The 26,358-nt window shown below is 41.0% G+C and overlaps 1 pseudogene across 1 annotated transcript; it reads left to right on the top strand.

The window, feature by feature from the left end:
- The first annotated feature begins 308 nt into the window (after positions 1-308).
- Positions 309-26,358, top strand: LOC143649154 (putative adhesion G protein-coupled receptor E4P pseudogene; annotated as a pseudogene). The gene is made up of 3 exons (XR_013158929.1): positions 309-389; positions 19,383-19,619; positions 26,067-26,358. The product of XR_013158929.1 is annotated as a putative adhesion G protein-coupled receptor E4P pseudogene (transcript).

Here is a 26,358-nt window from a genome sequence, read left to right on the forward strand (position 1 = left end):
TGATGGGGTTGAGTTTAGGATTTCAGTTTCGGGTTGTAGGTAGGGTTGGGTCTAGGGTTAGGGTTAGGTTTAGGGTTAGAGTTAGTGTGAGGGTTTGGGTTGAAGTCAGGCATTGGGTGGATTTTCAGACCGGGTTTGGAGGTTGGGATTTGTGCTGGTATGGGTTCTATGGTGTTTCTGTTTCTGTTTGTGTGTGTGGTGGCGTAAGTGTCACATTTTAGGTTCTCTGAAATATTGCAATTTTGGTAATAAATCTTACACCAGTGAATGGAACCAGGATGATTCTAAGTTTTCCAAACGTGTAGGTAATGGTTTCCATTGCTGTAGGTAAGTGGTCCCCAGAAATGCAGTTTTTCTCTGACAAAATTGCTCGAAAGAGAATGGCGCTGGTAAGTCATTGAGCTCTCAAAACACGTGTACAAATGGGTCTCCTATTTTACTGGGTAGCATTAGTTTGCAGTGGTGTTTTCTATGAAAAATGCTTGGAAATGTGTGCACATGTTAATATTGCTCATTTTTTGAGACAGATTATGTTCATGTTCATGTGAGGCTCAGGGTTTGGTGCAGGGTGATGGTTCAGCAAGTATTGGTGGTTGGTTGTGGGTTAGAGTTCGGCTTAGGCTAGGGTTAGGATTTGGATTCTGCTTAGGGTGTGATTAAGATTGGTGAGAAACTTGGCATAGGTTTGTGTCGGTCATCAGTTTTGAAGTAGTTGTTCATTTACGGGGAGTCCTAGTGTTAGGTGTAGGTTAGGTTAAGCTTAGTGTTCTCTGAAGAAAGTACTTTTAGTCCAAAAAATGCATGGAAGCAAATGGATCCAATAAGCCCCTTAGCTTTCAAAACAGCATTAGGTAAGGGATTTGCATAGCAATTGCTGAGTTTTCTGTGAAAATGCTAGTTTTCATGCAAGGCATGTATCCAAATGAATGGAGCCAGAATGTCATTCAGTTCTACAAACCCGTTCACAGACTTTTTCAGCAAGAATAAGGTGAGATATGTTGGACAATGCCATTTTAACCTAAAAATATGTATGGTCGCATGTGGACCAGGTTCATTTCTCAGTTTCTGAAACCAATGATGTGAAGAAGGCTATCATCAGTGTCAGGGTTAGGGTTAGGGTTAGGGTTAGAGGAAGGGTTGGGGTTAGGCTTATGCTTTGGGCTGCATTTGGGGGCACAATCATTATAAAGCTGAGGGTTTAGCTTTGGGTTTGGGGTTAGGATTCAGGCGAGTGTTCATGGTAGGGTTGGGTCTACATTTAGGGTTAGGGTTAGGGTTAGGCTTAGTGTTGGTGTTAGGGTTAAGTTTAGGGCTGTGGTTTGGTGCAGGGTTGGTCAAAAGTCGAGGGTTGTGTTTAAGGTTGGCGTTGGGGTTGGGATCAGGTTTCAGACGAAGGTTGGTGGTAGGGTTGGGACTAGGGTTAGGGTTAGGGTTGGAATTAGGGTTAAGTTTAGGGGTGGGTTTTCATGCAGGTTTGGAGTAAATTTGAGGGTTGGGCTTAGGGTTGCTGTAGGGTTTGCAGTTAGGGTTTGGGCTAGGGCTGGTGGTCGGGTTGGACTTGTGTTAGGGTTAGGGCAAGTGTTAGGGTTAGGGTTAGGGTTTGTGTTAGGGTTAAATTTAGCATTGTGGTTGGGTGTAGGGTTGCTATAAATTTGAGGGTTGGGTTTATGGTTGGGGTTAGATTTTGGGTTCTTGATGGAGGTAGGGTTGGGTCTAGCATTAGGGTTAGGGTTGGGTTGGGTTTGGAATTAGGTTTCGGGTTTGGGATATAGGTAGGGTTGGGTCTAGGGTGAGGGTTAGAGTTACTGTGAGTGTTTGGGTTGAAGTCAGACATCCAGTCAATTTTGGGCCGGGTTTGGAGGTTGGGATTTGTGCTGGTTTGGGTTCTTTTGTGTTTTGGTTTCTGTTTGTGTTTGTGGTAGCGTTATTGTCACATTTAAATTAAGTGAAAGTGAGGGTTCCCTGAAATATTGCAGTTTTGGCAAAAAAATCTTACACCAGTGAATGGAACCGGGGTGAGTCTAAGTTTTCCAAACATGTTTAGGTCATGGTTTCCATTGCTGTAGGTGATTGCTCCACAGAAATGTCATTTTTCTCTGACAAAACTGCTTGAAAGTGAATGGAGCCGGTAAGTTAATGAGCTCTCAAAACACATGTACAAACTGGGCTCCTATTTTACTGGGTAACATTAGTTTGCAGTGGTGTTTTCCAGGAAAAATGCTTGGAAATGTGTCCCAGTATTAATATTGCTCGGTTTTTGAGACAGATCATGTTCATGTTCATGTGAGGCTCAGGGTTAGGTTCAGTGTGAAGGTTCGGCAAGAGTTGGTGGTTGGTTGTGGGTTAGAGTTCTGCTTAAGTTAGGGTTAGGATTTGGATTATTCTTAGGGTGTGATTAAGATTGGTGAGAAGCTTGGAGTAGATTTGTGTAGGACGTCATTTTTATGCCTTTTTTTTTTTTTTAACATGGTCAGGCACCGGGAATCGAACCCGGGTCCTCGGGCTTGGCAGGCAAGCATTCTAACCTGCTGAGCCACTGTGGCCCACCCAGGACATCATTTTTGAGGTCATTGTACATTTACGGGGAGTGCTAGTGATAGGTTTTGGTTAGGTTAAGGATAGTGTCCCCTGAAGAAAGTACTTTCAGTCCAAAAAATACTTGGAAGTGAATGGATTCAATAAGCCTCTTAGCTTTCACAGCAGCATTAGGTAAGGCATTTGCATGGCAGTTGTCGAGTTTTCTGTGAAAATGCTAGTTTTCACGCAAGACTTGTATCCTAATGAATGGAGCAAGAATGTCACTCAGTTCCCCAAACCCGTTCACAGACTCTTTCAGCAAGAATAAAGTGAGATATGTTGGACAATGCCATTTTAACCTAAAATTAAGTATGATCGTCTGTGGAGGATGTCCATTTGTCAGTTTCTGAAACCAATGATATTAAGGCAAGCGGCAATGTCAGGGTTAGGGTTAAGGTTAGGGTTAGAGAAAGGGTTGGGTTTAGGGTCACGTTTCAGCCTGTGTTCGGTTTCAGGGTCGGTATAAACCTGAGGGTTGTGCTTAAGGTTGGCTTTGGGTTTGGGGTTTGGGTTGTGGCTAGTGTTCGTGGTAGGGTTGGGTCTAGGTTTAGGGTTAGGTTTAGGGTTAGGGTTAGGCTCAGTGTTGGTGTTACGGTTAAGTTTAGGGCTGCAGCTTGGTGCTGGGTCGGTAAAAAGTTGAGGGTTGTGTTTAGCGTTGGTGTTGGGTTCAAGATTCGCATGAGGGTTGGAGCTAGGGTTAAGGTTAGGGTTAGGTTTTGGGTTAGGGTTGGTGTTAGTTTAACTTTAGGGGTGTGGTTGGGTGTAGGGTTGCTATAAATTTGAGGGTTGGGTTTAAGATTGGTGATGGGGTTGGGGTTAGGTTTCGGGTTCGGGTTGGAGGTAGGGTTGGGTCTAGTGTTAGGGTTATGTTTAGGGTTAGAATTAGTGTGAGAGTTTGGGTTGAAGTCAAACATCGGGTTGATTTTCGTACCAGGTTTAGTGGTTGGGATTTGAGCTGGTATGGGTTCTTTTGTGTTTCAGTTTCTTTTTGTGTTTGTGGTGGCATTAGCGTCACTTTTAAATTAAGTGAAAGTGAGCGTTCCCTGAAATATTGCAGTTTTGGCAAAAAAAACTTATGCCAGTGAATGGAACCAGGATGAGTCTAAGTTTTCTAAACACGTTAAGGTCATGGTTTCCATTGCTGTAGGTGAGTGCTCCACAGGATGTCTTTTTTCTGCAGCAAAACTGCTTGAAAATGAATGGAGCTGGTAAGTCAATGAGCTCTCAAAACACGTGTACAAACGGGTCTCCTATTTTACTGGGTAGCATTAGTTTGCAGTTGTGTTTTCCTTGAAAAATGCTTGGAAATGTGTGCCGATATTAATATTGCTCAGTTTTTGAGACAGATCATGTTCATGTTTGTGTTAGGCTCAGCATTAGGTTCAGGGTGAAGGTTCGGCAAGCACTGGTGGTTGGTTGTGTGTTAGAGTTAGGCTTAGGCTAGGGTTAGGAATTGGATTCTGCTTAGGGTGTGATAAAGAATGGTGTGAAGCTTGACGTAGGTTTATGTAGGTCATCGTTATTGAGGTCGTTGTACATTTACGGGGAGTGCTAGTGATAGGTTTAGGTTAGGTTAAGGGTAGTTTCCTCTGAAGAAAGTACTTTCAGTCCAACAAATGCAAGGATGGTGTCATGGTCAGGGACATGTGTCAACTTGACCAAGTTGTGGTACATGTTTATCTGGTTGGGCAAGTGCTGGCTTGTCGGTTGCAATGAGGATATTTATAGAATTAGATCATGATCACATCAGCTGTATCCACAGCTGATTCCACTTGTAATCAAAGGGGAGTGTCTTCTGCAATGAGCGATGCTTAATCTAATCATGGGAAGTCTTTTAAGGAGGATTCAGAGGAGACAGGTTCCATTCCTGCTTCGGTTGGTGAGCCTCTCCTGTGGAGTTCATCCAGACCATCCATCAGAGTCATCGGCTTCACAGCCTGCCCTGTGGGTTTTGGTCTCTGTGTTCCTGTGGTCACCTGAGACACTTTTATAATTTTATATTTGCAAGTTTTCCCTGTTGATTCTGTTTCTCTAGAGAATCCTAACTAATACATCTTGGTCCCAGGAGAGGTTCTTAAGAAACAGAATCTTAAAAATGGCTTTTTATGAATGGTTTTCTACTCTGACTGGACTCAGAGACACTAAGGACTCTGATTCCCATAATCAGAATGACACTCCCAATCCATGGAGTGAGTTGGCAAAAGAGATAGTCAAAATATCATCATTTGATTCTCCTAATGCTTTGCTTGTATGAAGCCAGACTCTGGGGATAATGTTTTTGACACCTTTACAGAGTTTTGTAGAAATAAGAGGTATAGAGATGTTGGTTGGTTGTTATTAGATACACTGGCTACATTAAGGGGTGAAAGGGATGGGCTTAAGACTTCAAACAAGAAGTTTAAGTGCTGTCTGAAAGATGTAGACGTTTCTATGAGTATCCTGAAGGAAAATCTTATTTCCTGTAGCCGTAGAATTGAGATCTCTGAAAATCAGACTCAGAATCTTATTGTTAAGAGTAGCAACTTTACAACGTAAACTGAAATCTTAGTCTTGCATGGTGTCTGCCATTAAAGTGAGGGCATTGATTGGAAAGGAGCGGGATCCTGAAAAATGGGGTGGTGACATATGGATTGATAATGATGTTGGGGGTGAGGTTGAAGCCCTAGATCATGCTGAGTCTTCTAGATGACCCTGTAATAGTCTGCCCTGAGGACATGACTGCCCCACCTCCAGCCTGCCTTGAGGTATTGGCCACCCAACCTCCTCTTGAAGGGATTAGCCCTAGAGTTATTAATCCTGTTTCACCAGATGAAACTGCAAATGAAAGCCCTGAAGCAAATGGCTTGGAAGATATTTCTAATTCTTTTCATGACCCACCCCCACCACCCCTCATTTCTTGCAGACATGTAACTAGACTAAAGTCCCAACAGGCCCCTAAAGGTGAGGTATAAAGTATCACACATGAGGAGGTAAACTCCAAAAGAACTGTGTGGGTTTTCCAATTTATATAGACAGAAATCAGGGGAATATATGTGGCAATGGATTTTAAGAGTGTGGGATAATGGTGGGAGGAATATAAGGCTGGATCAGGCTGAATTTATTGATATGGCCCCACTAAGCAGAGATTCTGCATTCAATGTTATAGCTCGAGTGGTTATAAAAGGTGTTAACAGTTTGTTTGGATGGCTGGTTGAAACATGATTCAAAAGGTGGCCAACATTACCTGAGGTTGAAATGCCAGAACTGTCCTTGTATAATGTAGATGAGGGGATCCAGAGGCTTAGAGAGATTGGAATGTTATCATGCAAAGCCTGCTCTTACACCCCAGGAATGTTCAGAAGATGCACCTTTTACCAGAACAGTGAGAAATAAATTAGTGAGATTAGCACCATCATCCCTAAAGAGCTCTGTGGTTGCAGTTCTATGTAGGTAGATATTACTGTAGGAACTGCTGTCACTGAGCTGGAATCCTTAAACACAATGGGGATGACAGGATCCCGAGTTGGTAGAAGCCAGGTGGCAGGACTTAATCACCAAGGACAGGGTAGACATGGCTATTATAATAGACAGCAAACTCAAAGCAGGTGTCAAATTTATATGACACACAGAGATTTGTGTCATTGGCTAGTAAATCATGTGGTACCTAGAACTACAATAGAAGGGTAGTCTACTAAATTCTTGTTGGAACTGTATAAACAAAAGTTCTAGGTCAAGTGAACAGAAGTCTAACCTGAATTACAAAAACACAGAGTCACAGCCCCTTAATCAATTTCCAGACTTGAAACAGTTTATAGACCCAGAGCCCCTTGAATGAAGGGGAGGCCAGGTCCCTTTGAGGGAGAAACCTGTTACACTGCCACAAATTTTTACTGTTAATCTTCCTCCAAGTCTTCCCCACAGAGACTGACGGCCTTTTACCAGGGTAACTGTGCATTGGGAAAAAGGAAATGATCAGATATTTTGGGGATGATTAGACACTGGTTCAGAAGTGATATTAATTCCAGAGGACCCACACGTCACTCTGGACCACCAGTCAGAGTGGGGGCTTATGCAGGCCAGGAGATCAATGGAGTTTTAGATCAGGCCCATCTCACAGTGGGTCCAGTGGGCCCTCGGACCCATCCTGTAGTTATTTCCCCAGTTCTGGAATGTGACTCTCTAACTCGTGCAGTGAGGGCTATTATAGTGGAAAAGGCCAAGTGGAAGCCACTAGAACTGCCCCTACCAAGCAAAATCAGAAGCAAAACCGGATTTCTGGAGGGATTGCAGAGATTACTGCTACTCTTAAGGACTTGAAAGATTCAGTGGTGGTGATTCCCACCACATCCCCGTTCAACTCTACTATTTGGCCTGTGAAGAAAACAGATGGGTCTTGGAGGATGACAGTGGATTATCATAAGCTCAACCAGGTGGTAACTTCAATTGCAGCTGCTGTTCCAGATGTGATATCATTGCTTGAGCAAATCAATACATCTCCTGGTTGTAATAGGTCCTGCAGCTATTAATCTGGCAAATGCTTTTTTCTCAATAGCTATTAGTAAGGACCACCAGAAAGAGTTTGTTTTCAGTTGGCAAGGTCAGCAATATACTTTCACTGTCCTACTTCAGGGGTATATCAACTCTCCAGCCCTATGTCATAATCTTGTTCACAGAGATCTTGATCGTTTCTGCCTCCCACAAGGCATCACATTGGTCCATTATATTGATGATATCATGTTGATTGGACCTAGTGAGCAAGAAGTAGCAACTACTGTAGATTTATTGGTAAGGCATTTGCGTGTCAGAGGATGGGAGATAAATCCAACAAAAATACAGGGGCCTTCTACTTCAATGAAATTTCTAGGTGTCCAGTGGTGTGGGGCATGTCAAGATATCCCTTCTAAGGTGAAGGATAAGTTGCTGCACCTGGCCCCTCCTACGACCAAAAAAGAGGCACAACACCTAGTTGGTCTTTTTGGATTTTGGCGACAACATATTCCTCATTTGGGTGTACTACTCCAGCCCATTTATTGAGTGACCAGAAAAACTGCTAATTTTCAGTGGGGACCTGAACAAGAGGAAGCTCTTCGACAGGTCCAGGCTGCTTTACAAGCTGCTCTCCCACTTGGGCCATATGATCCAGCAGATCCAATGGTGCTGGAAGTGTCAGTGGCAAATAGAGATGCTGTCTGGAGCCTGTGGCAAGCCCCTATAGGAGAATCGCAATGCAAACCCTTAAGATTTTGGAGCAAAGCCTTACCATCTGATGCAGATAATGACTCTCCTTTTGAAAAACAGCTTTTGGCCTGCTACTGGGCCTTAGTAGAGACTGAACGCTTAACCATAGGCCACCAAGTTACCATGAGATCTGAGTTACCTATCACGAGCTGGGTATTGTCTGACCCACCAAGCCATAAAATTGGGCGTGCACAGCAGCACTCTATTGTAAAATGGAAATGGTATATACGAGATAGAGCCAGAGCAGGTCCTGAAGGCACAAGTTACATGAAGAAGTGGCACAAATGTCCATGGTTTCCACTCCTGCCACATTACCTTCTCTTTCCCAGACCAGAGCTATGGCCTCTTGGGGAGTTCCTTACAGTGAATTGATTGAGGAATAGAAAACTCGGGCCTGGTTTGCAGATGGTTCTGCATGATATGCAGGTACCACCCGAGAGTGGACAGCTGCAGCATTACAACCCCTTTCTGGGGTGTCCTTGAAGGAGAGTGGTGAGGGGAAATCCTCCCAGTGGGCAGAACTTCGAGCAGTGCACCTGGTTGTTCATTTTGCTTGGAAGGAAAACTAGCCAGAGGTGCATTTGTATACTGACTCATGGGCTGTTGCTAATGGTTTGGTTGGATGGTCAGGGACTTGGAAAGACCATAATTAGAAAATTGGTGACAAAGAGGTCTGGGGAAGAAGTATGTGGATAGACCTTTCTGAGTGGGCTAAAAACATGAAGATATTTGTGTCTCATGTGAATGCACACCAGAGGGTGACTTCAGCAGAGGAAGATTTTAATAATCAAGTGGATAAGATGACCCGTTCTGTGGATACCAGTCAACCCCTTTCCCCAGCAACTCCTGTCATTGCCCAAAGGGCTCATGAAGAAAGTGATCATGGTGGTAGGGATGGAGGTTATGCTTGGGCTCAGCAACATGGACTTCCACTCGCCAAGGCTGACCTGGCTACAGCCACTGCTGAGTGCCCAATCTGCTAGCAGCAGAGACCCACACTCAGCGCCCGACATGGCACCATTCCCCGAGGTGATCAGCCAGCTACATGGTGGCAGGTTGATTACATTGGACCACCCCTTCATGGAAGGGGTAACGATTTGTTCTAACTGGAATAGACACACACTCTGGATATGGGTTTGCTTTCCCTACACGCAATGCTTCTGCCAAAACTACCATCCATGGGCTTACAGAATGCCTTATCCATCATCATGGTATTCCACATAGCATTGCTTCGGATCAAGGAACACACTTCACAGAAAATGAAGTGCGGGAATGGGCATATGCTCATGGAATTCTCTGGTCTTACCATGTTCCCCATCATCCAGAAGAAGCTGGATTGATAGAACGGTGGACTGGCTTTTTGAAAACTCAATTATGGTGCCAACTAGGTGGCAAAAACTTGAAAGGCTGGGGTAATGTTCTCCAGGAAGCTGTGTATGCTCTGAATCAGTGTCCACTGTATGGTGCTGTTTCTCCCATAGCCAGGATCCATGGGTCCAGGAACCAAGGGGTGGAAATGGGTGTGGTACCACTCACTATTATCCCTAGTGATCCACTAGGAAAATTTTTGCTTCCTGTCCCTGCTATCCTGAGTTCTGCTGGTCTACAGGTTTTAGTTCCAAAACGGGGTATGCTTCCTTCAGGAGAAACAGCAATGATACCACTGAACTGGAAGTTAAGATTGCCACCTGGTCACGTTGGGCTACTTATGCCTCTGGATCAACAAGCCAAGAAGGGGATTACATTATTGTCTGGGGTAGTTGACCCTGACTATCAGAAAGAAGTAGGGCTGCAACTACATAATGGAGGTAAAGAAGAGTTTACTTGGAATATAGGAGATCCCCTAGGGCGTCTATTATTACTACCATGCCCTGTGATTAAAATCAATGGAAAACTGCCACAACACAATCCAGGCAGGACTACTAATGGCTCTGAAACTTCAGAAATGAAGGTTTGGGTCACCGCACCAGGCAAAGAACCACGGCCAGCTGAAGTGCTTGCTGAGGGTAAAGGGAACATGGAATGGGTAGTGGAAGAAGATAATGATAAATATGAACTTCGACCATGTGATCAGTTACAGAAACGAGGACTGTAATGCTGTTTTGTTCATGTTATACTGTTTAAGTTGTAAGATATCAACTTTAAGAATGAATGTTGCCCAAGGATTTGTACCCTATTCTGGAGAGATTTAATGTGTTTCCAGTTATATGCAGAACAGTTGAGTATTGTCAGGTGAAAGAAAAAAATGTGTGCTTATTTGTTTTCATTTGGAAATTTAAGTATGGTTTAAGGTAATATATATATAGGTGCCAAGTTGACAAGAGGTGGACTGTCATGGTTAGGGACATGTGTCAACTCGGCCAAGTTGTGGTAGCTGTTCATCTGATTGGGCAAGTACTGGCCTGTCTGTTGCAATGAGGACATTTCATAGGATTAGGTCATCATAACGTCAGCTGCATCCACAGCTGATTCCATTTGTAATCAGCCAAAGGAGAGTGTCTTCTACAATTAGTGATGCTAAATCTGATCATGGGAAGCCTTTTAAGGAGGACTCAGAGGAGACAGGCCCCATTCCTGCTTCAGCTGGTGAGCCTCTCCCGCGGAGTTCATCCAGACCCTCCATCAGAGTCGTCGGCTTCACAGCCTGCCCTGTGGATTTGGACTCTGCATTCCTGTGGTCATGTGAGACACTTTTATAAATTTTATATTTGCAAGTGTTGCCTGTTGATTCTGTTTCTCTGGAGAACCCTAAATAATACAGTTCTCATAACCCTAATTATTGAAAACTTTTTCTGTGTATGGTGTCTGCTTGCAGGATTTGCTTTGCGAATTTAGCATCAGCTGTTGAGATGTGCTGGTCACACCAGCCTGTTGCCCTTTTTTTTTTTTTAAATTGAACTATAATTCACATATCATAAAATTCACTCTTTTAAAGTGTATATGTGAGTGTTTTTTGATATTCAGTGGTTTTTTCATATTCAAATGGTTGTGCAACCAGCCCCACTGTCTAATTTTAGAACATTTTCATTAACCCAAAAACAAACCCATTAGCATCTTCTCTCTGTGTTAGTTTTTTTGGTAGCTGCTGTGATAAGTTACCACAAACTAGGTGGCCTAAAGCGACAGAAATTTATTTGTTTATGGATTTGGAGGGCAGAGATCAGTATCACTGGGCCTGAAACAAGGGGTCTGCAGGCCATATTCCCTCTGGGTTCTAGAGCATAGCTTGTTCCTCAGCTCTTCCACACTGGGGGCTGCTGACATTACTCAAATTAGGGCCTCACCAATCCAGTCTCTGGCTCTGGGCATCACCCTCTCCTCATGTGTGTGAAATCTTCCTGTCTTTTTTTCTTCTCCTTTTTAAATGATAAACTGTATTTTAGAGCAGTTTAGGTTATGGAAAATTTTTCACAGAAATTAACAGAGTTCTCATACACACACACACACACACACACACACATTAACACTTAGTTTTCTCTATAATTAACACCTTGCATTAGTGTGGCACATTTGTTACAATTAATGAACTAATATTGATGTGTTATAATAACTAAAGTCTATAGTTTATTTTAGGGTTCACTCTTTGTGTTGTTCTGTTCTGTGGGTTTTGATACTACTGATTTTTTGCACATTGATCTTGTATCTCAACTCTTTATTCAATTTATTAGCTCTAGTAACTTTGTGGTAGACTATTTTTGGGGACTTTCTATACATAGTGTTCTAGTTTGCTAGCTGCCAGAATGCAATATAACAGAAACAGAATGGCTTTTAAAAGGAGGAATTTATTAAGTTGCAAGTTTATAGTTTTAAGGCTGTGAAATTGTCCTAAATAAAGGAAGTCTATAGAAGTGTCCAATCTGAGGCATCCAGGTTCAAGAAGTCTGATGATGTTCAGGGTTTCTCTCTCAGTTGGAAACGTACATGGTGAACATGAAGACATGGGCTAGCTTTCTCTCCAGGCTTCTTCTTTCATGAAGATGTTTCCATGGAGATGTGTCTTCACCCATTCAAGGTGGGTTGCTTACTGGAGTTCTTGAAGAGGGAACAATTTTTAAAAAAGCTACAGAACCACCAGAGCAGAGAGAGCCACACAACCAGAGATCTTTGGAGATGCAGAAGGAGAACACTCCTGGGGAATCCTTTGAAATGAGAAGCAGAAGAGAAAGCTAGCTGATGTTGCCTTGTGCCTTTCCAGGTGACAGAGGTGTGCTAAAATGCATCATACGTACATTTGATTTCTGTTAATTAAATTATACTTTTATTAAAACGGGAGGGGAAAGGAAAGGGAGTGTGGAGAAGAAAGGGGAAGAGAGAAAGGAAGAGAAGGAGAGAGGGAGAGAAAGAGAGAGAAGAGCGGTCTTATTAAATGGAATTGGTCATCCTATATATTATTTCACCCTCTTAGGTACCTCAGAGTCAGTTTAAGAAGTAAGATAGGATAAGATAGGATTTGTGGAGTTTCTTCAGCCTACCTGAGTTCCACCTGCCCCTCTGAGGGCAAATATCTTGTGACTCTAATTTTGATATTTATGGATATATATATACACACGCATATATATATATAGAAAAAATAACAGTTAACTTATTTTGCATATAGACTTCTTACAAAATATGGTGCATTATCTTATGTATACATATACAAAGCTCCCCACTCTAAACCACATATAGTGTCTTGCATGGGCAATTTAAGGGTTTTCAAGGGCAATTTTGACTATACATTATGCTACCTTACGATCTTCTCCTAAAACACAGGTGTCCTACCTACCCAAATTATGGAAACCTTATGAAATTATTTCTCTTCTATTTTGCCAGACCAGAGAGCTATTGCATTTATTATTTATCTATTTCTTGGGGATGTTCTCAATGGATCCTTTTTCAATGATGGAAAAGGGACAAAGGGAGTGAAACTGAACTCTTATATTGTGAGTGGTACCATCGATTTGGAGAAAAACGTTCATCTGCTTGAACCCGTGTCCCTGACTTTTCAACATACTGAGGTGAGCAAAACCAAAGGCTGGTTCTCTGCTCAGGCTTCCTTAGGGTGGGAGAGTGAATTATCGGGGTCCTCGAAGGGAACTGAATCAAACTCTGATGGTTCTGAGGTAAGAGAACTAACAAGGGATGCCCAGAGATTGCCCACCGTGGGAAGCCATGGTCACATTTAAGCATAAAAAGGCAAAGCAGGAACTAGCATCACCAAGCCCAATGGGAGCTGAACACATGCAGCAGGAATCTTTCTGCTGGAGCGGAAAGGTAGCTGAGAAGAAAGACGTCTCTTTCTTCTCACTGAATGCCTCTCTCACCAGTGCCTCTCACTGGTAGACACACCAGAAGCCAGCCAAGAAGGGAACCCAGGTAAGCAGTCCATAAGGATCATTCTCCAGAGCAGTGAAGTGGGCAGAAAAGGGCATGATAAACAAAGAATTAACTCCAAAAAAGTTGTGGTAGTGTGATACTCTCCCCTACAAATGCTCAAAATGATGGGATTTTCCCAATTCAAAACAACCTTTCAAATTCACATAACAGAAACAGAAAGAGAACCACTTTGTAAGATGGTTTTACTGCGATATATTCACATGCCATACAACCCATCCAAAGTGTACAATCAGTGGCTTGATATATCACAGGGTTTTACATTCATCACCACAGTCAAATTTAAAGCATGTATATTACTCCAAAAAGAAAAATTCCGTATCTCTCAGTAGTTGCCTCTCAACCCTTCTATTCCTCCCTCAGCCCTCCATAACCCCTAATCCAATTCTGCCCATACGTTTATTTACACTGACATTTTATACAAATGGAATCGTATCTTATGCAGTGCTTTGTGTCTGGTTTCTTTCACTTAGCATACGTTGTTTAAAATATTGTTTTTTTTTTAAATTGGAGTAGTTGTAGGTTTACTTAAAAGTCATGGACAAAATACAGCATTCCTATATAACCACCCCCCCCAACATTGCTAACACTTTGCATTGGTGTGGTACCTTAGTTAGAAGTAATATTAAGATATTGCTGTTAGCTATGGTCCGTAGTGTGCATTAGGTTTGTTTTCCCCATACACTACTCTATTGTCACACCTTGCACTAGTGATAACCTTTGTTCTAGTTTGTGAAAGAACATTCTTATGTTTGCACCATTTACCTTTGTCACTGTGCACTGTTATACAATGTCATGTTTCATCCTCTAGCTCTCCTCCTAGTAACACACATAATCCTAAACTTCCCCTTTCCACACAACCACAATCCAGCACTGTTAATTACATTCCAATAATGCACAACCATCAAAACGATGAAAAACTCTGCACAAATAATACATCAGCTCTCCATTCTCTACCCTTTTTCTGTGTGCAGATGTCTGCTTGCTTCTCTGCTTTCAATTCTTCTGGGTATATACTTAGTAGCTGGATTGCCAAACCATATGGGAATTCTATACTCAGCTTCCTGCGGAACCACCAAACTGTCTTCCACAGTTTAGTTAAGGGTTTGTTGATCTCAAAGAACCAACTTTTTGCCTTGTTGACTCACTCTATTGTTCTTTATTCTTAATTTCACTTATTTATTTTCTAATAATTGTTCTTTCTTTCCTTCTGCATGATTTGAGATTAGTTTGCTGTTTCTGGTTCTTTTAGGTGTGCAGTTAAGTTATTCGATTGCAGCTATTTTTTTTTTTTTTATGTAGCATTTAGGGCTATAAATTTCCCTTATGCTTTTGCTGTGTCCCATAAGTTTTAATATGCTGTGTTCGCATTTTCAGTTGTCTTGGGATATTTATTGATGTCTCCTGCAATATTTTCTTGACCCACTGATTGTTTAAAGTGTGTTGTTTAACTTTCATTTATTTGGGAATTTTCCAATTCTCTGCCTGTTAATGATTTCCAGCTTCATTCCACTTTGGTCAGAGAAAAGATTTTGTATAATACTGACCTTTTAAAATGCACTGAGACTTGTTTCATGACCCAGTGTGTGCTCTTGTCTTGGAGAATGATCCGTGGGCACTTGAGAAGAATGGCCTGCTGTTTTGGGGTGCAATATTCTGCACATGTTCTTTAGGACTGGTTCGTTTATCATATTATTCAAGTTCTCTGATTCCTTATTGATCCTCTGTCTAGATGGTCTAGCCACTGATGAAAGTGGAGTATTGAAGCCTCAAACTATCATTGTAGAGGTGGCTATTTCTCTGTTCAGTATTGGCGGTGTTTGCCTCATGTATTTGGAGAGTCCATGGTAAGGTGAATAACTGTTTATGATTGTTGTTTATTCTTGGTGTGTTGCCCTTTTTAATAATATATAGTGACCTGCTTTATTTCTTATGCAAGTTTTGCATTTGAAGTCCATTTTTTCTGATATTAATATAGTTACTCCAGCTCCTTCTTGGTTACTGTTTGCGTGGAATATCTTTTTCTAGCCTTTTACTTTAAACCTATTTGTGTCCTTGGGTCTAAAGTGAGTCTCTTATAGACAGCATATAGATGGATCACACTTTTTCTTATCCATTCTGCCAATCTGTGTCTTTCTATTGGAAGTTTAATCCATTAACATTCAATGTTACTTACTGTAAAGGCAGTGCTTACTTCAACCATTTTTCCTTTGGTTTTTATACATCATATCTTATTCTGTGTCTCTTTATTCCCTTTTGGTTATCCCTATTGATAACTTTCATTTCTATACTCTCCTCCATATCTCTCTTTCCTGTCTTTTCCTTTCAACCTACAGAACTCCTTTAGTATTTCTTGTGTGGTAAGTCTTTTGTTGACAAACTCTCACTGTTAACCAGCAAATATTTAAAACTCTCCCTCATTTTTGAAGGACAGTTTTGCCAGATAGAAAATTCCTGGTTGGCAGTTTTTCTCTCTCAGTACCTTAAACATAGCATACCACTGTCTTTTTGCCTCCATCAGTTTTCTCTTGCTGAAATCAAATTCTCTGTTTCCCTTTGTCAGCTGACATACTGGCTAGTATGTGTCTCCGAGAAGGTCTATTAAAATTTATTCTGTTTGTACTATGTTCCATTTCTTGGACATGCATACTTTTGTCTTTAATAGGAGTTGGGAAACTTTTGGCCATTATTTCCTCAAATATTCTTTCCGTCTCTTTTCCCTTCAATTCTTATGGGACTCCCATGATGTAAATGTCTGTGTGCTTCCTGCTGTCATTCAATTCTCTGTGACCCTGCTCAATTCTTTTCCATTTTTTCTCTACTTGTTCTTCCATCTATAAGATTTAAATGTCCCTATATTCTAGTTCACTGATGTTTTTTTCTGCTGCCTGCTCATATCTGCTGTTGTATGCAGCTAGAGTATTTGTAATCTCTTCTATTGTGGCTTGTATTCCCATAAGTTATGTTTCTTTCCACATTTCCAAATTCTTTATGCTTAATAGCCTTTATCTCTTTAGCTATGTTTTCCTTCATCTCCTTGAATTGAACTGGTAGAATTGTTTGAACATGCTTGAAGTAGTTCAAAATTCTGAATCTCCCCCAAAGTTTAAAATTTTTCCTTTGGCCCATAACTTGGTTTTTAATATAGTTTGTAATTTTTTTCCTGACGTCTAGGTATCTGATTAACTTGATGAATTTACTCTAAAGGTCAGTTTCTCTCTCTTGCCTAGGGTTTTATTGTGGATTGACTTTATGTTAAAGCCCTTCTTTGATATTTGGTTCAACTTATTCTCAACCTGTAGAATTGCCCATGTTAAACTGATTAGATTTTTTTCAGCTCTTTTTCATCATGTTCTTGCCTTGGGTATGCAGTACAATTTTTAAGATTGCATTATTTGCACAATTTGTTTTACCCCCAGAAGAAAGCTTCCTTTCCCCACTCCTTGTTTAGCTTGTTTAGGAATCTGTTATGTTCTGATTTTGTTTTGCTTCTATAGTTTTCTCTGTTCTTCTTCTTCTTCTTTTTTTTTTTTTGCCTCTAGCTGCCTTTGCCTGGAAGATAAATTCTGGCAGGAAGATCACCCTGGAGAGGACTTTCCCAACTCAGAATTTCCCAGCCTAAACAAGGCCAGGGACCCATGAGTGGGGTCTAGACAACTTTTAAAGAGCCCTGGGAAGAGGGTCAGGAAAGACACAAAAACCTTTCTGATGGCTGCACTTCCTTGGCCTTCCCTGTAGATGTCGCCCTTCAGGAAACTGTTCTTTGCAGCCCTAGGGATGCTCTTCTTAAACCTCCAGCACCTTCACCCCACTAGGGAATGGGGGTGTTCCCCTCCAGGACAGACTAATACAGCAGTTCAGAGCCAGAATGCAGCAATCTAAATTCACTTATCAGAAGCTGTGATCAGTACTTGTCCTTGTTCCACCCTGCTCGTGGGACAGAGAGCTTCCATGTCCCTTCCTGTCTGCAGCAGTCACCCAGGAACCAGATTCTCGTTGGCTCACCTCGTGAGTGGGGAAGGAGCAAGGGCAGCCTCTGTTTGGAGCAAGTTACCCACAGTTCTTTTTTGCTGTTTCTCTGCCTTTTCATCCCACTCTTTCCTGGGTACTGTACAGTGATCCCCTGGCCTGTGGAATCCAGAACAATTGTTTCAGATGGTTTGAGTCCCAGAGCTTCCTACTCCACCATCTTCCCCAGAAGCTCTTTTGAGAACCACTTTTATTTTATTCTCTTTCCAGCCTGGTGGTGAGAAAACAAAACATTTCTGTGTCTACTGGGAAGGATCAAATAACGGGGGCAGCTGATCAACCAAAGGGTGTTCCCATAAGAGTAGCAATGACTCTCATACCACATGAGAGTGCTTCCACCTGTCCAGCTTTGCTGTCCTCGTGGCTCTTACACACAAGGTACCAAATCTCATGGTCACCTTCTGTGAACCATTTGAACCATGGTAGCCAGTAACCTGTGAGGTTGTCATGACCGCATCTTAGAAAGATACCCTGAGATAAGAACTCAAGTGCAAGTAGCTAACTGGAGAGGTGATTTCAGGAAACACCAGAAGGGGAATGGGGAAATAAGATAGGAAAAGGAAAGTGGTCAATACAGGGTAAATTATCAAGCCACTTACTACTGCAGACCACTGGAGCTTAATTCCCTCTGGGGTCTCTGGGTGGGGGAGCTGGGTATTTATATAACATCTCCTTTCATCATTTGTTGAGGGGTGCATCCAGGTGGCATTAATTTTCTGACACTTCCATGGTTATGGGCAGAGTGAGTTCAAATTACTAGGGAAAGCCCTCAGGCATTGGGAAGTTGAGTTGTCATCCCCTTTAGTGGTAAGGTCTGGGGGCATCTGAAAATGAAAGTATCTGCTACTCTGCAAGAGAGAGTTTTTGCTAAACCTTTCTGGTCAAACCAAAAAGAAGGCACCTGGTCACCTACGACAAAACAATCCCCTGAAACTCCCAGGACACAACCAGGACTACAATAACTCAGATAAAAAAGAATTACCTAATTTCTTTCCTGACTGCTTTTTTAACTTCCATTTCATGAGCCTTCACTATATATAGTTTATTGAGTGCTTGATATGCATGACTGCATTTTATTCATTTATCAAATATTTACTGAGTGCCTATCTGCCAGGCATTGGAGATACAACAGAGAACAAGAAAGATAAAAACTTCAGCTTTTGTGAAGATTATATTTGATATTTTTGTTCAAAATAATCTCCAATCACAAATGGCTATTGAGAATTTGAAATGTGACTAGTATGAACGACTGAATTCTTAATTTTATTCCATTTTAAATAAAAAAAAACAGTGTGAATTTTTTTTTTGTTAAACACAACTTTATTGTTCTGGTAGGATTACATTTCATTTTCACTACTGGAAATACAAGCTCTGAATTGAAATATGTATAACCTTAAAATATAAATTGGATTTCAAAGACTTAATATGAAAAAATGAATGTCAGACATGTCATTGATAATTGTTTTACACTTATTACATATTGAACTGCTAATATTTTGAAAATATTAGGTTAAATAAAATGTACCACTAAATTAATTTCACCTGTTTCTTTCTATATATTTTATAAACTTTTCATTGTGAAATAAAATCAAATTTATAAGGCAGTTATAAAAATAATATAAAAGCCATATGAGAAATCCAATATTTCCTCACTCAGATATCCAGATACTACAACCTTCAATATTTGCCATAAAATCCTCACTCTGCCTCTCTCTAGCTATCATTTCTCCCTATTTCTATCATCTATCATCTATCTTTATATCTACCTATCCATCTATCAATTCATCCATCTTTCTATAGTTTGATCTATCTCACTCTCTCTATATATCTATCTCTATCTCTCTCTCAACTCTATATTATCTATCTATCAATCACCATCATCTATCTCTAAATTTATCTATCTCCATAGAGATCTCTATCAATCAGCCAATTGACCTCACATCTGTCTTCTTTTTACACATTTTAATGTGGCTACTAGGAAGTTTAAAATTACCTGTGTGACTCGTTGGTATTTCCCTTAGGCAGCCCAGGTCTAGTGGTTTCGGTTTTTTAATAGCCCTGCATTATAAATGCTATTATTCCCTTCATTTTGAAGGTGGGGAAACCAAGTCTCAGAGAGGTTAAGTACCTGCATGAGGGATTGAACTGGGAAGCCCCTCGGATTCCCTATAAGACCCTAACTGCAGAGTTGGAAAATTCTAACAGATGCCTCCTTTTGTGACTTCCAGGAAGATCCCGTGCTGACCGTGATCACCTATGTGGGGCTGAGCCTGTCCCTGCTGTGCCTCCTCCTGGCCGCCCTCACCTTCCTTCTGTGCAGACCCATCCGGAACACCAGCACCTCACTCCACTTGCAGCTCTCACTCTGCCTCTTCCTGGCCCACCTGCTCTTCCTCACGGGCATCGACCGAACCAAGCCTGAGGTAGGCGATTTGACCAAATTACCACCTTGTCATAATCGCTTAAAAGTCCTGAGAAAATTTGGAAAGAGAAGCAATAATCAGCTGAGGAGGTGTAGAGGGAAAAAGCAAAGGTTCCCATTTCAGCTCTGCTCCTGTTGGACTTCAAACAAGACCTGTATTTTTGGACAGCCCACTTATCAATGTGATGGAGAGTCAGATGATGTTAGGTAGGATATCAGGTTATCATTAGCCACTAAAACAAATAAACTGCAAAATGTTAGCAGCTTAGCACAAGTGTAGCCAATTCTTCACTTATGTATCAGTAGATGGTGGGTGAACACCCTAAGGCTGGATGCTGGCACTTTCCACACAACTTCCAAGGTCACCCCAGGGTCTTCATTGTTGCCTCCTGGCCAGAGGGACATCTGTGCCTGGGAATAAAGTAATTCCCCTATTTCCCCTATCAGTGAGAAGTTGCAGGCATTTATGGGGTTAATGTTGGGCAAGCTCTTTTACAAGCTCTGTTAAGAGCTCTTTTACAAGCTCTGTTGAGCAAACAGCTAACAGACAATTATTTACCCTAGCCCCGGCTGGAGGGAATGGAATTTCCTCGACCATTGCATGCAGAAGTTTCTGAAAACAATACCCCCTGTAAAGGGGGGTAGAGAAGAAGCGGGTGTGACCTGGGGGAGATGACCGGCTAGAGATAGTACAACAAGGTTCCTGCCGGGACATTCCCCCCGCCCCTCCCCGCCGAGCGCGAACTCCCTCCTATAAGGGAAGTTCTGAGGATATAATAGGGAGGCAAGAAAACATAAGAGGACTACTAAGATGGGGAACTACTAAGAAAGAACTAATAAAGGACTCACTCCCAAGAAGCAGGGGGCCTGAGTGATGGAACCATACTTGTCTCCTGAGTGCTGATTTCTTAAATCAACCTCGACGCCCCTCTCCCAACTCGGCTTCAAGAGCCGGACGCGGCACTTCATGCCTTATTACTTTTGCTATGTAAAATAAAATGCAATGAATAAATAAGTTAATCATATTTTAAATTCATTGAAATAATCCTCCTTTGAAATAGTCCCCTGCTGGTATAAAGAAGGATACATATTCTAATGAGGAAGAACGAGAGATTATAATGATAATATTGATGATATACTAGTAAATCATTCACAGCGTACATTTTGAGAACTGGAGACATCATGAGTATAAGGACTTTCTTTTTATTAGTCACATGTATAGTTTTCAGGGGAGTCAATATTTCAACCTAGATGTGTCTAATTATTAAGTCTCATGTGCTTACAGCTCACTAGGGGTTTGAAATAGACATTAGAGAGTGCCGCGTCCGGCTCTAGAAGCCGAGTTGGGAGAGGGGCGTCGAGGTTGATTTAAGAAATCAGCACTCAGGAGACAAGTATGGTTCCATCACTCAGGCCCCCTGCTTCTTGGGAGTGAGTCCTTTATTAGTTCTTTCTTAGTAGTTCCCCATCTTAGTAGTCCTCTTATGTTTTCTTGCCTCCCTATTATATCCTCAGAACTTCCCTTATAGGAGGGAGTTCGCGCCGGCGGGGGGGTCCCGGCGGGAACCTTGTAGTACTATCTCTAGCCGGTCATCTCCCCCAGGTCACACCTGCTTCTTCTCTACCCCCCTTACAGGGGGCATTGTTTTCAGAAACTTCTGCATGCAATGATCCAGGAAATTCCATTCCCTCGGGGCCGGGCCTGAGGGTAAATAATTGTTTGTTAGCTGTTTGCTCAACAGAGCTTGTAAAAGAGCTTTTAACAGAGCTTGTAAAAGAGCTTGCCCAACATTAACCCCATAAATGCCTGCAACTTCTCACTGATAGGGGAAATAGGGGAATTACTTTATTCCCAGGCACAGATGTCCCTCTGGCCAGGAGGCAACAAGAGAGGAGACTTTTTTCCACTTCTTTTTTGGGGGGGGGGGGTGAGGTGGGTATACTGATGTAGTGTTGCCAGTGTTCCATTTTACTTTTAAAAAAGGGATATTTACAATGTTATTTATTCTCATCACCATATCATTAAAGAAAATATATTTTAGCCTAAAAACAATAAGGACATCATCTCAGAATTAGAGTAAATCCCTGCAATTGAGTACATTTAGCTTTAAATTCCTGTCATTGTTCCAGTGGTCTCAGATCGGCATTTGGGAACTGCTAGAGTTTCAAGTCAATTTTTACCAGTTAGATTATGAAGACAACATTTCATCTCTTTATACCACGAAGGCTTAGCAGAGACTTTTTTTGCATGGGCAGGCACCAGGAAACGAACCCAGGTCTCCAGCATGGCAGGCAAGAACTCTGCCTGCTGAGCAACTGTGGCCGGCCCAGCAGAGACATTTTAAATGCAATTTTATTGTGATATCTTTATATGCCATACAATCTAACCAGAGTATATAATCAGTGGCTCACGAGTTCATCATATAGATGTGCATCTATCACCACAATTAAGTTTACAACATTTTCATTATTTCTGCAAACGAAAAGAAAACTCCAAATATCCCATACAATTTAAACCCTATTATTGACCCCTCGTATTGGTGTGGTACATTTGTTACTCTTGATCAAAGCCTATTAAGATATTACCGTTACTATAGTCCATAGCTTGCAATAGGTACATTTCCCCCTACATATCACTCTACCTTTAATGTCTTGCAATAGTGTAATAACACATTTGTTCTGGTTCATGAAAGAACTTCTTTGTACAAGTTAATCACATTCATTTTCCACCATAAGGATTCACTGTGTTATACATTCCCATGCTTTAATCTCCAACTTTCCTTCTGATAGCATATATGACCCTAAGCTCCCCCTTTCCACCACATTCACATACCATTCATCACTGTTAATTATGCTCAAAATAACATGCCGTTATCATGGAGGAGACGTTTTTGAGAATGTCAATAATGAATTCGAGTTTACTGGTCAAAGAGCAGGAGGAAAGAATTCCTAAAGCAGAAGAAATCATGAACCTGAAGAGTTTGAAGCATGAAGGAGTACGGCATTTTGCGGAAATGATAAATGCTTCATGTACATGCTTCAAATCCATTCTTAGGCTTCCACCAGACATCTCTAATCAATTGTAACTTTTTACTAAGTCTCACAGTTCTCGACACCACATTCCAGGAAGCTACTACCGATCAATTTAAATTGACATCCAAAATGAAACCCATTTCTCGAGACACAGGAGAATGTTGAGGAATGGATGAAGATGGTGCTGGCATCAGAATATAAAAGGCTAAGATTAGATTTTATCCTCTAGGTCAGAGGAGTACAATTCTTTTTTCTGTAAAGAGCCAGATAGTAAATATTTTCATCTTTTTTGGGTTTTACAATGTCTGTTACAATGGCTTGATTAAGATAGTACAAAAGCAGCCATAGATGAAATGTAAAGAAATGTGGCTGTGTTCCAAGAAAACCTGATTCACGAAAAAGAAATGGTTGGCCAGATTTGACCTGCAGTCCTTCGTCAGATGACTCTTGTTGTAGGCACTGGTGACCCCATAAAGGCTTTCAAGCCGAGAATGATAGAAAACATTATTTAGGACAAAAACAGTGGAAGGCGAAGGCAGGCTGGAGTGAGATAAAACTAGGAACATGGAGAAAAGGCATACAACTATTGATAGTCTGGGTAAGAGTTCATAAAGATATGAACCACGGTAGGGGGATTGGATAAGATTTGAGAAATGGGTACAAAGTGGAATTGGTAGGATCTGGAGCCCAATTGAATGTGGAAGTGGTGGGTATGGGAAAAACGAGAAATAAAGATGACATCGAATTCTAGTTTTGGAGATTTGGTGGATGTGTGATGATGTCTAACTAAATTAGAGAAAGAGGAACAGGTTTGGGTCAGAAGTGGTAATGATTTCAGATTTAAATGTGTTAGAGGTGCTGCTCAGACACTCAAGTTTAAACATCCAACAGACAGCTGGAAAATATTTTGAGCTCAAAATTGATTAGGAGAGGAGAGAGTGATATTGCAGTTTCCTGCATGAAAGAGGCAGTTCAATCACAGGAATGGATGTGATTACACTGAAACAAGGGGAAATGGAGTGGATTAAGGATGGAGCTCAGAGAATGACCAACATTTAAAAGGAAGAGAAAAATGTATAAGAAGTCCAAGGGATAAGCAGTTAAAGTTAGGAAAATTCCTGGATGGGTGGGTGTCTTGGAAGCCAAAGGAGAGGATACGTCAACTAGGAAGACAAAATTCTATTGGCAGGTCCAGTGGAGAGACTGCTTGCTGTATTTAGGAATCATGAGCTGAAAAAAAGAAACGATTATGAAAAAAAAATAAATCTCCCTTTTAACAAGAGTTCAGAAGGAAACTATAAATTGGCTTTGATGTTCTTTTTTTTTTTTTAACCTTTTCCCCTTTATTAGAGAAGTTGTGTGTTTTCAGAACAATCATGCATAAAATACAGGATTTACCTACACTGCCCTATTATTGCCACATTGAATTGGTGTTGAACAGTTGTTACAATTGATGACAATTTTTATAATTCTACTATTAACTATAGACCATGGCTTAACTTAAGGTTCACTCTTTACCTAGTATAGTTCCATGAATTTTTAAAAAGTTTATTGTTATATGGAATCTAACCTTTCCTCTTTTAATCACATTCAGATATATATTTCAATAATGTTAATTACATTCACAATTTTATTCTACCATTACCACTATGAATCACCAAAATATTTCCATCATTCCAAATAGGAAACCCATGCATTTTAAGCTTTAATTACCCATTCTCTATCCCCACCCTGTCTCCTGGTAACCTATAATCTAAATGCTGAGCCTAAAGGTTTGCTTAATCTTATCGTTTCAAATCATTGAGATCATATGATATTTATCCTTTTGTGTCAGGCTCATTCATGTCCAATGTTTTGGCTCCCATAACATTAAGGATATTTGTTATGAGAAAGAAAAAAGGACCTGTTTGTGAAGTATTCAGGTTATAAGACTTAATCTTGGTTCCCATTGACCAATAGTGACAATTTTTCTGCTATTCAAAGAGAAATATAGGATATTCTACTGTCAAAATATTTTATTATTCCCATAATATATTACCCATTTTATATATTGTAGGATATGTGTTAAAATTTTGTTAAAAATTTTCTTTCTATGATCATTAGGCTATTCCTCTGTGGTTTTCTTTTCATATAAAGTCTTTGCCTGGTTTTGATGTCAGGGTAATTAATGGTGGTCTCACAGAATGAGTTGAGAGATGATTACTCCTCTTCCATTTCTTGGAAGAATTTCTATAGAATTGGAAATATTTCTTCTGTGTTTATAGGGGATATTGGTCTGAGCTTTAATTTTTTTGTGATGTCTTTGTATGGTTTTGGTAAAAAGGCAGTACTACTCTTGTAGGATGAATTGGGAAGTGTTCCCTCCTTTTCCAGTTTTTTGGGAAGAATTTGTGAAATGTTGGTATTACTTTTTCTCTAAATGATTGATAGAATTTACCAGAGTTGCCAATTGGTGAAGGGTTTACTATGTTTCAAATTTTTTTTGAGTTGTTGTAAAATTGTATATAACATAAAATTCGCCATTTAATTCTTTAAAAATATACAATTCGACAGTTTCTTTACATTCACAGTGTTGTGCACTACCTAGGTCCAGATCATTTTAATCACCCAAAGGAAAAGCCCCAAACCCATACCCACGCAGAGTTACCCCCTACTCCACTCCCTGCTAATCTGCTTTCTGCCTCTGCAAATTTCCCTGTTATGCACATTTTATATCCACAGAATCATACAATATGTGGTTTTTGGTGTCTGGCTATATCCACTCAGCATGTTTTCCAAGGTTCGTCCACATTGTAGCCTCTTGCTTCTGTGGATTTCTCTTTCTTTGTCCGAATTACATTCTTTTATAAAGGACTCCATTAATAGTGTTAAGACCCATCCTGACTGAGGTGGAACACAACTTAACTGAAAATGTCATTAAAAGGTCCTACTTACTATGGGTTCATACCCATATTATGGTACTACATAATGACTCTGAGAAAAAGATTTGAGGGCAATTAGTTTATTTGGGACATCCTAGGAAATAGTCAGATGGGCTGGGGGAATGAGACTGTGAAAGGAAGGCAATTGCAGGTACAGTGGGAAACTGAAGTGCTAATTCCATTGGGGAGCTCTAGGAGGTAGGGTAGAATATGTAACTCAGCAACAAAGGCATTTGTTTATCAACTCTGTCAGTCGTTTTAAGGGATGCTCCTAGGGCATTCATCACTTGGTACTTCTGGTTTGCCCCATGGATGAAGTGAGCAAACTTCAGTGGCCAGTGAATGCCTTCAGAAAAAGTATTGCCCTCCGGCAAGCTGTTGTAGGTGTTGCAATTGAAATTCCAGACCCGTATGCAGAAAATGATAACTGCTGGGAGTAAAATCACGTACTGACAGTATCTACTTCATGGTCCTAATTATTCTCTCCCCTCCAGGTATTGTGCTCCATCATTGCAGGGGCATTGCATTATCTCTACCTGGCCTCCTTCACCTGGATGCTTCTTGAAGGGCTGTACCTCTTCCTCACTGTCAGGAACCTCCAAGTGGCCAACTACACCAGTGCAAGCAGATTCAAGAAGAGGTTCATGTTCCCTATTGGCTATGGGATCCCAGCTGTGATTGTGGCTGTGTCTGCAATCATAGGATACAAAAATTATAGAACACATACGCAGTAAGCATGATGTGTGCATTTATGGTGAGAGAAGTGTCCACAGCCAACATATCCCT

Source organism: Tamandua tetradactyla, chromosome 11, assembly GCF_023851605.1.
Source record: "Tamandua tetradactyla isolate mTamTet1 chromosome 11, mTamTet1.pri, whole genome shotgun sequence".
NCBI classification, from domain to species: domain Eukaryota; kingdom Metazoa; phylum Chordata; class Mammalia; order Pilosa; family Myrmecophagidae; genus Tamandua; species Tamandua tetradactyla.